The following is a 13,213-nucleotide window of genomic DNA, read 5'->3' as shown; positions in this document are numbered from 1 at the left end:
GAGAAGTAAAACAGGTAATAGGAACAGCAGATAAAAAGGACAGAGATGATGAGACAGAGCATGAAGAGTCCAAAGAAGAGGAAGCGAATGCATACCTACCTTCTCATCTCCTGTTCATCCCCTTTCATTCCTCATCACAGAAATAACAATTCCCCAGAAAAAAAAAACAGATCAAGCAAGCTAAAAGAGGGATCTCAAAATGGACCATAGAAATGACTTGCTTATTCTAAATGCTTAAACCATTAAAAGTACCATATCCCTGAGAGGCAAGTCTAAATGTTGTTCTTGAAGGTGTTTGGCAATAATTTCTAGAATATTAAGTTTCACTAAAATTAGATTTTAACAAAAATTGTAAATTATATAACTATATACAGAAAAGTGTTTGAAAATCTGGGAAAGGTGCCTTGGTGTAGTTTTGTTCTGTTACTCAGGAAATTTGTAGCAATATCATATTGAGGAGGGCCTGGATACCTCAATCACCCAATGCAAAGTTATCTTTTGTGTTCATCATTACAGAGGATTGCTGTCAGTATTAGGTATCACTGCACAAGGTCCTTGTTGTCCTGAAGTCTCTTTGTCCCTGATTAAAGTCAGACCATCTTCCCAGTTGCTCAGACTGTAGCTTTCTGTGTCCTTCTGAAAGACCATCTGTTTGCATATCACCCATTGCACAGCACTGGCTATAATCTCCCATTTCTGTTGCTTTCTCTCCATAGTATATTTTTTCCCGACTTTCTGCTGAGATTATCTTTGCCACATCGTATATTGGAAAATCACCAAATGCTTGATATATCCAAAGACCATCATCTGTTATCTCAATAGAAAGACATTTTTCCTACCTCAAATGGCAACAGGAAGGCAAAATGGAAGCGCTTCCCCTGTGTGTTTTGCCCTCCTCTGACAAAAATCTCAAAAGCTCCTTCTCCCTCTATGGGAAAGTCACCCAGCATTTCCCATCACCACAGGTGTTGAAGAGATGTGCAGTAGCTTTTGAGAAGTGCTCCACCAAAGCACTCTGCCACAAAATGGCAAAAGGTGAGCTGCTGAGTAGGTTTTTCAAAAGCTTTTCACTATGACAGTAGCAGCCCTACATATGAATCTCACTGGTCTTTAAAATTCCTTGTAGCTCCTATATCAGTAGTAAAACGTTAGAAAACCAATAAAATAGCAAGAAACATGATCTGTCAGGCAAAACAGAAAAAAAAAAGCATGGTAAAACTGTTCCTTTCTTTTGATTCTACTTTTTGTGAGCTCTTCAGTATAAACGTCTACCCTTCAACTTGCCCCAGTTTTACTTCAGTATCTCTTAACAGATTAGGAAAGTTGTATGTGCAGGATTTGAATCTTCACCTTGTACATCTACAGCTACTCATTAATAAAGCTGTGTTTCTACTACAGTACATGACACAACAAAATCAGTTATCTGATTATTAAAAGTCTGGAGCCAGATGAGATCATTATAATTTAATGTTCTATTGAGGCCACCGTCCTCTGGTGCTACAGCTAAAAGGAATTTTTCTATAACACTAGAGGAAATTTTATGTTGAGCTCTAGACTTGTATATGCCATCTGCATTTACAACAAAAAAAAGACATTAAAATTGAGGCAAAATTAAAAGTTATCTTAAAATGAATGGTCTAGCAATCCACCTCATTGCTTTGTCAATAAGATGAGCACAATCTGGAGGACTCTTGAACTGTTGCACTTAAAGTTACTGGATGGGCTCCTAGCACTGCAGTGTAAAAGGCTACTTTTCAATATTTGACTGTTTATGTCACAGAAGCCCAAATGATAATTGGCTGCAGTACATTCCACAGAATGTTGTTCAAGAGGGAAAACTGAGTAATGTAGTGGTCATTACTCTAACTAGCAAAAGATAATATAATACATAAGAAACAATACATTTCATATGAACATATATACCTCATCGTAGTTCTTAGATGACTTTAATATGTCCTAAGGATATTTTGCATAGATGAGCAATAACACCATTGTACACTTGATATGTCTTACTTTGTAAGGAGTGGAGTAAGGGCAGACTATCTGCTATTCTGACCTAAAGACAGAGAAAAGTATTTCCCTATTTCATTCCTGTATTCAAAGATAGAGAAACAATCTTTGCAAGTTACCTTTCAGTGGTGGGAATGTGTGGTACCCCTCTCACTTACACAGGCTTCCCATCAATAAAAAAAAAAAACCTCTTGTCTTCCACTATAGTATCTAGGATCTAATTTAGTAATAGAATGTTTGAGTTTCTGATCACAAATCAGAAAATTGAGTCAGGCTTACTGTGGCTGGCAAGTATTTTCAGAACCAGGACTGAGTTTCAAGAATGTCTGAACTGACCTTTTATTTTAAATGGAATCCACATAAGTATCAACAATTCCAGTTCAAGCCTGGTAAAGCTTTAGCAATTTCATCTAGTTTTCACTCTGCACTTTTAGAATAAAAATGAAAGACAGAGTGAACCAAAGTTGCCATTTTGTGCCAGAGTAGCAAAGTGCTATTACCTGTCTGCCTAGTGAAGCTTCCTTTGCACACTGGGATGACAATTCGGAACTGTCTATCATGTTTCCAACACTGATTTCTGAAAATTCTCTTGATCAATACAATGTATTTGGTCATTTTATAAGTTTTAGTATTGTCTAACAGCTGAACTATTTGTCCAAACTGTCAACTACGCTTTCAACTACAGATTAAAAATGCCTCTGTGTATCTTACGATTCTGTATAGCGCCCATGAGTGCAAATGACTTTTGATTTTTTTTTCCTCATACCATTATTTGGAAAAAAAAAAAAACCCTAACCTACCATAAAAAAACAATTCACAAGGATGTATATAGATTTGGCCAGTCTCTGTCTCAGAAAATCTGTTCATAATGGAAACTGTTCCAAACCTTTTAATAACTGACTGTAAGTCAAACAAACAGCATGTCCTTACCCTTTGCTTCTGCAGCTGTCTGTTCTAGGTCCGTGAATAACTAACCATATATAATGGTGAAAGAGAGAAATAAAAGCATTAAAATGCTTTAAAAAAACCTTACACAGTCTTGCAAGATACCTCATGCTTCATGGGAATAAAAATGTAAATTTTCACGATGGTCCTAGCAGTAGCAAAGACCTGTTGTATTTCTGTGAACTCCCATTGGTACTTGTGATTTTTTTTTCTGTTTTCTTCCCTTACCTCCTTAGGAGGGATCCTTTCTCCTTGTTTTTCATAAATGCAAATTGAATTGTTCAGTGTTCAAAAAAGGCAAGTTAATCTAACTTTAAAGTGACTGTAGCTATCAGGTATAAGGAAAAGGAAAAGCATGAAATTTGTTTCTTTTAGAAATGCTACACTTTTCTGTGTTACTGAGACAGCCATGGGGTAGGATATCTTCAATAGTTCAGTGACTATGCCTGCAGAAAAAGGAATAGTAAGACTGGTCAAACCTAATAACTGTGACAGTGGATGAATAAAAGCAATCTAGCACACTAGGTGGTGGATGGCATGCTTTGAGTATATATTGTAATCTCACAAAATAGCATTCATGAGTTACAAACAGAAGAATCCAAATAGTAGTGACTTTCTAACTAATGTCTCATGAACTAAAATAGAAAAAGTGTTGTTTGTCCTTAAATATCACTCTTGGCTCTATATTCTCAGTTTTCACTTACCATCTACCAGGAATATCACACTGATTATTAATTTCCTTTTCTGAAAAAATCATATTTGTCTTGTATTAACTTTTTAAATGTATGAAAAATTGGAATATGCTGGGTGAGATCATACATCCCTTCTGCTGAATTACCCATTGCTTCCTCTGTAATGGCTCTAGTGAAGGCACTAGGCAGTGCCTTTATTCTTTTAATTGGTTAATCCTTCCCATGATTAAAAATGATAGAACCTGCTGTACTAACACAGCGTAACCGAGAAACCAGCCAGAATAGATTCAACTCTGGAGCACAAAGGAGGCTCATGCTCAAAAGCCCAGGTTCTGGCATATTTAATAACGCTAGTTTGCGGGATCTGAATATACACTAAGGAAATACAAGGAAGGTGGCCAAATCCAACAGAAATACCTATGCTTAAACTATTCAAGGATCTTGAGCGTGCAGGTGACAGTGGGAGACTTCCTACTGGAATAGCATTTAGAAATACTTTGAAGAAGTATTTCTAAAGAAGACAAAACAGCAAGGTAGGTCTCATCCTGTCCTCATCTGAAAGCTCTGAACTCCTTAAAGCAACATGGAGGGAAAGAGGAAATGATGAACAGCATCACACATCTTGTAATGATGAATGCCGTAATACAGGGAATTTTCATCTCTCTAATGCTCTGGATAAAGAAAGAAACACACTTAAAATAACCCTTGCTAATGGTCTAGATCCAGTCACCTGATCGTATCTGATTTGTCCTTGCTCTTTTAAAATGGTCAGAGTTATTCATCTACATAAGGCTTAGTGGAGGTAAAAGTAAGACAAATTTGTAACTGACATAGTATCATAAGCTTGAAAACTGACTGTGTCTCTGCTTTCCTTTTACTCTTCAAATAAGAGCAACTGCAATATTAATATGATTGAAAGTTGATAAGAATAGCCAGGGCTTTCCTCAAGGTAGCAAAAAATAATCAGGCATTACCATTCCTGAGATGTTTTTCTAAGGTAGGGGACAGGTTCAGACTAAAATACCAGTGTACTAAAGAGTTTATTTTTATTAAAATGCAGTAACTCTATGTATAACAACCTTTGCATATCATACCTATATAACTATACATTGAGGATGTACTGCCTATCAACAAATCTTATCATAGAGATAATCTCAGTCACTTCAAATCTTCTTGTGAAAAATAAGCCCTGAGTATTGCTGTGTGTTAATAAGAGTTTACTAAAAATAAAATAATGATCTTCCATATAATGAGGCTTATATTGCACCTGTAGGAGCATATCTCAAACAAAGGGTGATGGGAGTTTTATCTGCCAAGTTTTTTAAAAAAATCTTGTCTATTTTAAAGTTTACCAAGCTACATAATGAATGGAAAAAATAGCTATTCACATCTGCTAGCAGCTAAAGTCTACACACAAATCTAAACTTACTTTTTCATCTCTAATTAGAGAATTGTTCAGGGGCATCTGTGAGTGACATCTGATTGGCAGGCAGCTGGTCTGGAACAAGGTTGGCCTCACACTCACAATAAAAATTAGACAGAGATTTCCTAGGACTGATTGTAATATAACATACTATCACTATATCAATGATAATATATCAAAAATGTAGTATGCTTTTAGATGGAATATTAGGGATATTTCATCCATTAAAAGAGAGAATTCTGACTCATAAAACATGAGCTTTAAATAAGAAGCTCAACTGCTAGTGAAGGAATGGAATATAGTTAGTGTTTAACAGATATTATGCCTGCTTTATGTAGTCCACCTGGCAATTTATTAGTTAAGACAGCAATCATGCGTCACATCATTCAAAAAAAGCAATCTGGTACAGTCAATGACTTTCAACCAGCAATCTTTACAAATATGCTAGTTATGGGGAAAAATAAAAAAGGCCAATATTTAAAATTACTCTATCTTGCCTTTGTCTATGGCTTGAGGAGAAAGTGAGAAATGGAAGACTAGGAGGAGTGAGAGGAGGGATGTATGTATGGGTTAAGGAAAGAAGAATACAGGAAAGTTTATATTCTTTCCTAGTCCTGTTTGAGGACAAAGACAAGAACATTCATTGCATTCTTCTGAAGAAATAGTGTGGAGTCACCCATACAGAAGACTGTGAAGGCAGTTTTCACTAAAGCTCAAACATATGTGGACACATAAATAGAAGACAGGCCACCATCCATCTTGGTCCTTTTAACTTGGTCCACTGCAAAGCTGGCCACATCTTATAAAATCTTCCTAAAACAGACTTGCCTTTAGACAGTCCTATAACATGTAGAAGTACATAAGGATGTATCAGCACAAAAGAGTTTAGCTTTTTAAACATTGATTCTCCTCACTTTCAATGCAAACACAAGACTTTCCAGACTAACAATTATTGCATCCTTGTTGACAAGTTTATGAAACTTGGCTCCTGACTCCAATGACCCTTTGTAAAGTGTGAAAAAATCTCTCTCTGATACACCCTACTGCTGAAACACTGAGGTTCTTCAGCAAAGTGAAATGTTTCCACGCTTCCCTGAGAAGTTCACGTTCCTAACTTGCTTCAGATTAAAAACTAGTTTGTGCAGAAACCCTTCATTCTGCAGTACATGTTCTGAAAGGACAGTGGAAAGTGTGGTGAAGAATAAAGTATTTTCTTTGAGAATATTTTTGTGGACTACTTCTCAACACGACAAGGGGAGAAGAGAAAGAAGTAGAGAATTCTGCATACAGAAATATATGTTCATGCTCTGTTTAATGACAATACATCCATAGATCACTAGGGAGTATTTAGTCCTCTTGTACTTTCTTTCAGGAAGTGCTTTTTTAATATGTTTTGCAATACTTTTTTATAATCCCAACTAAAATGTTCACCTTTTACATCTACACTTATTCTTCAGTTTTCAGTTTGGCATAATTATGAGAATGCACGGGAGAAGGACAGGACAGGGCATTTAAGGATGATGAGACAGAATTACTCAGCTGAAACATTTTTAATCTCTTAGTGGCAAAGTAGACACCAAGATGCGTTATGGTTATAACAGTTTGATTAACATTGCTAGCTTGTGTTAGGTTTAAATGTATACAATACAGTAGTTGAAGAACCAACCACTGTGTCACTGTTAGAGGCAGAGCTCTGTACACTGTGCAGCATATTGGATCTAAATTCTATCTGTTCCTATGATATTTTGGCAAGCAGTGCTGTGGTGATCAGGTTTCTGCAGCAGACTGAACACAAACAACAAAGAGGAAAAATAAACTACGGCAAATGTCAAGGAACTTGCTATAATTTGCAATGAATTTTATATGCATAAAAGACAACCAGCATCACACAATGATACTAGTCTTGGGGAATCTTATCACCTCATCTAGTGTTGTGTGTTTCCTGGAAGGGTGGGAGTAATGCCCTGCACTGTAGCCATCTCTCTCAATCAGATTTTAGAGATTCCTAATCCAGAAAGCCCTTCCAGTTGCCATTTTTTTCAGTCTCCTTAGATTGGATTCAGAGATTTTGAGGCCCAAATTTAGGTGTCTACATGTGGTGATTATTTGTGATCTCAGCGTCAGAAAAAGGTTGATTTGGCCTGAGCACAGATGCATGCAGCAAGCAGTCATGGTACTGTTAGCTAAGGCTACCAGACAGACCACGAAACATTTGTGAGGGCCCATTTTTAAGACAGAAATGTCACTGCTGCAACCACAGAATCACAGCAGTTCAGGAGGATAAGATCCCAGATAAGCATCTTATTCCACAAAGCACATTTCATTACAAGTATTATGAGAGCTGCCAATTTGTTTCCTAGAAGCATTTATCTGACCTTTGTTATTCTTCAAACCTGTTTTCACATTATAAGAATGAAAAATAATAACATCAACCCTTGAGAATATTGCAAAAATGACAGAGCTATTTAAGAGACACCTCTAGGTTAAGTCAGATTAAAATGCACTGCTTTCTGTTCTTCACTTGTTCCAGTCATAGGTGTAGAATGGACCTCACTGGATCATAAAACAGCTACTCAGATGAAACGCAATGAGTCTGAGAAGCAAGCAAGAGTCAGGGGAAGACAGGAAAGAAGATACGATAATGATAATGTCATTACTGAAATCTAGTGTGGTATATGCTCTCTGCTGTTTATCACTGTGCTGCTTCCGAGTTATGATGAAATGCAACAAATTAGTGCTCCAAGAACCACTAATATGAAACTTATTTTTTACGATAATATTCTACAGTCTAGGACTTTATTCTTTTCATTATGTTAAGACTTTTGCTGATGAAACCTTAGAGATTTCTTCTTCTCATAATAATTTTTCCTCAAATTTAAAAAAAAAAAAAAAGGCAAGAGATTTGAAAGACTTCAGCTGCTGGCAATATCAAGTCCTTGATTCTTTTGATATGTTTGGGTTCGTGAGGGGGAGGTTCTCAAGACAGAAGGAAGAGATATCACCATGTTGAAGCAGTACAAGAAAGTACATCAAAGCTAAGGGGATAGGTCCTAAAATATTAACTACAGTCCAGATGGCTTGTGTGGGTGAAACTTGAGAATGTTTTATGAGAAATCACACAAAATTCAGATGCTATAGAAACAAGAGACAAAACAGAAAGAAAAAAAAAGGGGGGGGGGGCGGGCGGGGAAATGTATTACTGACTCCGCTAGACACGTTAGCCAACATTTCATAAATATCAGCTGGAAGAAGTCATGACCCTAAGTCTTTCCTTAAGGTCAAAGATTAGACGTTGTATAGGACAGGTTTAATGTACAAATGACATCATTTCCTTTGAGCTCTTACTGTAAGGTAGAGACCGTATTCTTCTCAGAACCCTGGCTTAAGACATGAGTTTCACGGAGATGTCAGTGTGCCAGGGTCAATTAACAAAGAGTATTCTGCACTTGTCCGACACTACCCCCTTCCCGTAATTAAACAGAAATGGAAAGAAAATAGGATTTTTTTTTCTTTTTTTAAGTAGGGGAGAAAATCTGTTCTGTGTGGGAGACAATGTGGGTGTGAACTATGGGATTCTGTTACATTCACAGGGACTTCATTGGAAATAACATGATAGGCAGGACCACGCTACTAAAACACACTGTGCCAGGTACAGGCATAAAATTGCCCCAGCAGGTATACTTGCTAGCAAGGCTCAGCTGAAACTCTCTCTTCCCACAGCAATTAACTCTGTTCATAATGGCTTTTATCACTGCTAGAGTCAATGCTTCCTAGCTCAAGAACATTTAGAAGTAATCTTGGATAATTTTGCTTAGGAAATCTATTTCAAAAAGTGAAACATTCATTTCAGAATAAATCAATTACATTTTTGTTTTGGAATCCAGGAGGAGTACTGTGTAACAAGACACATTATACAAAATATATACTATTAATGCTGTCATTTATTGCTTAAATAATTAGTATTGCTTGCAATTAGGATTGCGGTAATACTGACTGTATTGCATCTCAGTCAGTTCTAAGCAATAGAACTGACTGAGATGTCTTATTTTCTGTCTCACAGTGTTATTTGTTTGTGCTAGGTAAAACTATTTGATAATTCTACGTGAAAAATAAAAACCTGGACTCTAATTATCTCATTGACCTGTGGGCATCTAAATGAGTAACTTAGCATTTTGTTACCTGTGGACATTTTTTTTTTTTGGAAAAACACACATTTTGAGTTGATAATTCAGTTTTAAGGCATACAGAAAACATGCACATGTCTTTGTTATCTGTCTTTTAAATTAGAATGCATAAGTCTTATCCAATGTTTAAAAAAATGTTTAGCCTGATGGTCTTCTAGGGAAAAAAAGACTATTGCTTTTATCACAGAATCATAGAATGCTTAAGGTTGGAAGGGACCTCTAGAGGTCATCTAGTCCAACTCCCCTCCACACGCAGGGTCATCTAGGGCACATGGCACAGGACTGCGTTCAAGAGGGTTTTGAAGATCTCCAGAGAAGGAGACTCCACAACCTCTCCGGGCAGCCTGTTCCAGTGCTCTGTCACCCTCACTGTTAAGAATTTTTTCCTTAAGTTCCCGTGGAACTTTTGATGCTTTAGTTTCTGGCTGTTTCTCCTAATTCTATCAGTAACCACCACTGAAAAGAGGCCAGCACCATTCTCCACGCTGCTTCCCTTGAGGTACTTATAGACACTGATCAGGTCTTCTCTCAGCCTTCTCTTCTCCAGGCTGAACAGGCCCAGCTCCCTCAGTCTCTCCTCATAGGGCAGATGTTCCAGGCCCCTGATCACCCTTGTAGCCCTGCGCTGGACTCTCTCCAGCAGCTCCACATCCCTCTCGTACTGTGGAGCCCAGAATTGGACACAATACTCCAGATGTGGCCTCACCAGAGCTGAGTAGAGGGGCAGGACCACCTACCTCGACCTGCTGGCAACGCTTCTCTTGATGCAGGCCAAGATCAAATAGGCCTTGTTGGCCACAAGGGCACATTGCTGACTCATGGTTAATTTGCTGTCAGCGAGGACACCCAAATCCCTCTCTGCAGAGCTGCTTTCCACCAGGCCAACTCCTAATCCGTACTGGTGTCTGGGGTTATTCTCCCTAAGTGCAGGACCTTGCACTTGGCCTTGTTGAATTTCATAAGATTTCCCACTGCCCAGTTATCCAGTCTGTCCAGGTCAGGATGGATGGCAGCGCAGCTCTCTGGGGTATCAGCTACTCCTCCCAGTTTCCTATCATCAGCAAACTTGCTGAGGCAGCACTCCGTCCCTTCATCCAGGTCATTGATGAATAAATTGAACAGGACTGGACTGAAGACTGACCCCTTGGGGACACCGCTAACCCTAACCCCTGCTAACCTGGGGATAGGCTTTCAACTAGACTCTGCACCTCTGATCACCACCCTCTGAGCTCCGCCATCCAGCCAGTTCCTAATCCACCTCACTGTCCACTCATCTATCCCACACTTCCGGAGCTTGCCCAGGAGGATGTTGTGAGGGACAGTGTCAAAAGCCTTGGTGAAGTTGAGATAGACGACATCCACTGCTCTCTCCTCATCTATCCAGCCGGTTATTCCATCACAGAAGGCTATCAGGTTAGTCAAGCAAGATTTCCCCTTGGTGAATCCATGCTGACTACTCTTGAACACGTTCTTGTCCTCCATGTGCCTGGAGACAATGGCCAGTATGAGCCGTTTCATCACTTTTCCGGGGATGGAGGTGAGGCTCACTGGCCTGTAGTTGCCTGGGTCCTCCTTCTTGCCTTTTTCGAAGACTGGCGTGACATTGGCTTTCTTCCAGTCCTCCGGCACCTCCCCCAGGATCTCCAGGATCTTTCAAAGATGATGAAGAGCGGCTTAGCTATGACCTTTGCCAGCTCACACAAATCTCTGGGGTGCATCCCATCAGGGCCCATGGATTTGTGGATATCTAGTTTCCTTAGGTGCTCTCTGACCCAATCTTCCTTTACCCAGGGCAAGTCTTCCTCTCTCCAGGCTTCTACTCTTGTCCCTAGGGCCTGGGGGTCTAATGGGCTGCCCTTGGTAAACACCGAGGCAAAGAAGGCATTCAGCAACTCTGCTTTTTCTATGTTTTTCATAAACAGGGTGCCCCATGCATGTCACCAGCAGACCCACCGTTTTCCCTGATTTTCCTTTTGCTGTTAATATATTTGAAGAAGTTTTTCTTGTTATTTTTAACGTCCCTTGCCAGATTGTGTTCCAAACGTGCCTTTGCTTTCCTTGTTGCATCTCTGCATTCCCTGACTACGTTCCTGTATTTCTCCCAGGGGACTTGTCCTTTTTTCCACATTCTGTATACAGCCTTCTTCTGCTTGAGCATTGCCACAAGCTCCTTGCTCATCCACGCAGGTCTCCTGCCCCCTCTGCCTGACTTCTTACACACAGGGTTGCACTGTTGCTGGGCATGGAGGAAGTGCTGCTTGAAAACTAACCAGCTCTCTTGGGCCCCCCTTCCTTCTAGAGCTCTAGCCCATGGGATTCTTCCCAGGAGGTCTCTGAAGGCTAAAGTTGGCCCTCCTGAAGTCCATGGTTGCAAGGCTACTTACAGCCCTGCCTCCTCCTCGTTGGATCCTGAACTCCACCAACTCAAGGTCACTGCAGCGGAGGCTACCCCCCACCTTCATGTCTCCTACAAGTCCCTCTCTATTTGATAGCATGAGGTCCAGTAGCCCACCTCTCCTCATTGGCTCCTCCACAGCCTGCATCAAGAAGTTATCATCAACGCACTGCGGGAACCTCCAGGACTGTTTGTGCCTGGCTGTGTTGTCCTTCCAGTTGATGTCAGGGGAGTTGAAGTCCCCCATGAGAACCAGGGCCTGTAACCATGAGGCAACATCCAGTTGACTACAGAAGGCCTCATCAACTTCCTCATCCTGGTCAGGCAGCCTGTAGCAGACACCCACCACAGTGACTCCCACATTCACGTGCCCTTTAACCCTTACCCACAAGCTCTCAACTCACTCATCATCCACCCCCAGGTTGAGCTACATGCATTCCAGTTGCTCTCTCACATAAAGAGCAACTCCACCACCGTGCCTTCCCAGCCTGTCCTTGCTAAAGAGCACATAGCCTTCCATGACAGCGCTCCACTTGTGTGAGTTATCCCACCACATCTCTGTGATTCCAATGAGATCATGACGCTGGGACCGCACACAGATCTCCTGTTCGTCCTGCTTCACGCATTGGTGTACAGGCATTTCAGGGAATAATTGAGCATGCAGGTTTTCCAGGAGGGGTGAGAGAGGACCCTCTATAATCATATCCTAGCCTCACTTCCCCACTACCATACTCCTGCTGGATGCCATCTGACTTTGGCTACGTGGTACTGATTGCCCTGTCTGTGTGACACTCCAGTTCCCCCTTCTTGCTTGGTTTAAAACCCATTTATGATATAAATGCAATGAAACCTCACCTTTGGAAGAACCTTTGTTTCTCCATTGATGACAGAGAAAGTTAACAACAACTACCTTCCTAACGTATTTAAATGGTAAGTAAAAGTGTGTTGAACTGAGGAATGAATCTGGATGCCACTAATTATTGTTTATATATTAAAAAAAAGAAAAATATTCCTTGAATTGTTTTTCCAGTAAAAAAAAAAAAGTATGATATGCTATTTCTAAAGAGGAGATGATGTTCTCATCTTCCTTGACAAATTTATTTGAAGCTAAGTTATTAACAGGAAAACAGCTGCTTTTCTAATTAGTAAATTAGCTTAGCTTCTTTTCATTCCTGAACAGAAAGTGGTCACTTTGATCTACATATTTTAATCAAGTTAAGTGGCACTAGGCCCTTGTAATTTAAAAACAAAACATTCAAAAAATAAAATATACCCCAAAAAATGGATTTGATCATTGATGATAGATCTTATTATAACACTCTAGTAAGAAAAAAAAATGCTACTAATATGCCATTAAGCTATGTCATAGGACTAGTGAAAATGAAAAAAAAAATAGTCAAACAATCAAAAGGCTCCTTTGCATTCCAAATGTCCCCCAAAAATGAAAGTTCCAAGTTTTAACAAATGCTAGTAATTATTACATTGATTGTAGAGTCAACATTTGGGTAAGAGAAAATCAAAATTTTTTCTGAATCTTCACCCTTCCTTCTTAAACTTTCATATC

At 39.5% G+C, this 13,213-nt stretch overlaps 1 protein-coding gene and 1 long non-coding RNA gene across 6 annotated transcripts in view; one reads left to right on the top strand and one right to left on the bottom strand.

Annotated features, from left to right (window-relative positions):
• Nucleotides 1–13,213, bottom strand: part of TAFA5 (TAFA chemokine like family member 5) — a 281,468-nt gene that overhangs the window by 4,515 nt on the left and 263,740 nt on the right. The window lies entirely within an intron of this gene.
• The window catches only part of LOC148595234 (uncharacterized), a 684,188-nt gene that overhangs the window by 562,550 nt on the left and 108,425 nt on the right, over nt 1–13,213 (top strand). The window lies entirely within an intron of this gene.

This window comes from Tinamus guttatus, unplaced genomic scaffold, assembly GCF_059628265.1.
Source record: "Tinamus guttatus ecotype Peru unplaced genomic scaffold, ASM5962826v1 Tinamus_guttatus_pri_ptg000138l, whole genome shotgun sequence".
NCBI classification, from domain to species: Eukaryota; Metazoa; Chordata; class Aves; order Tinamiformes; family Tinamidae; genus Tinamus; species Tinamus guttatus.
This window is presented reverse-complemented; position numbering and strand designations above follow the sequence as displayed.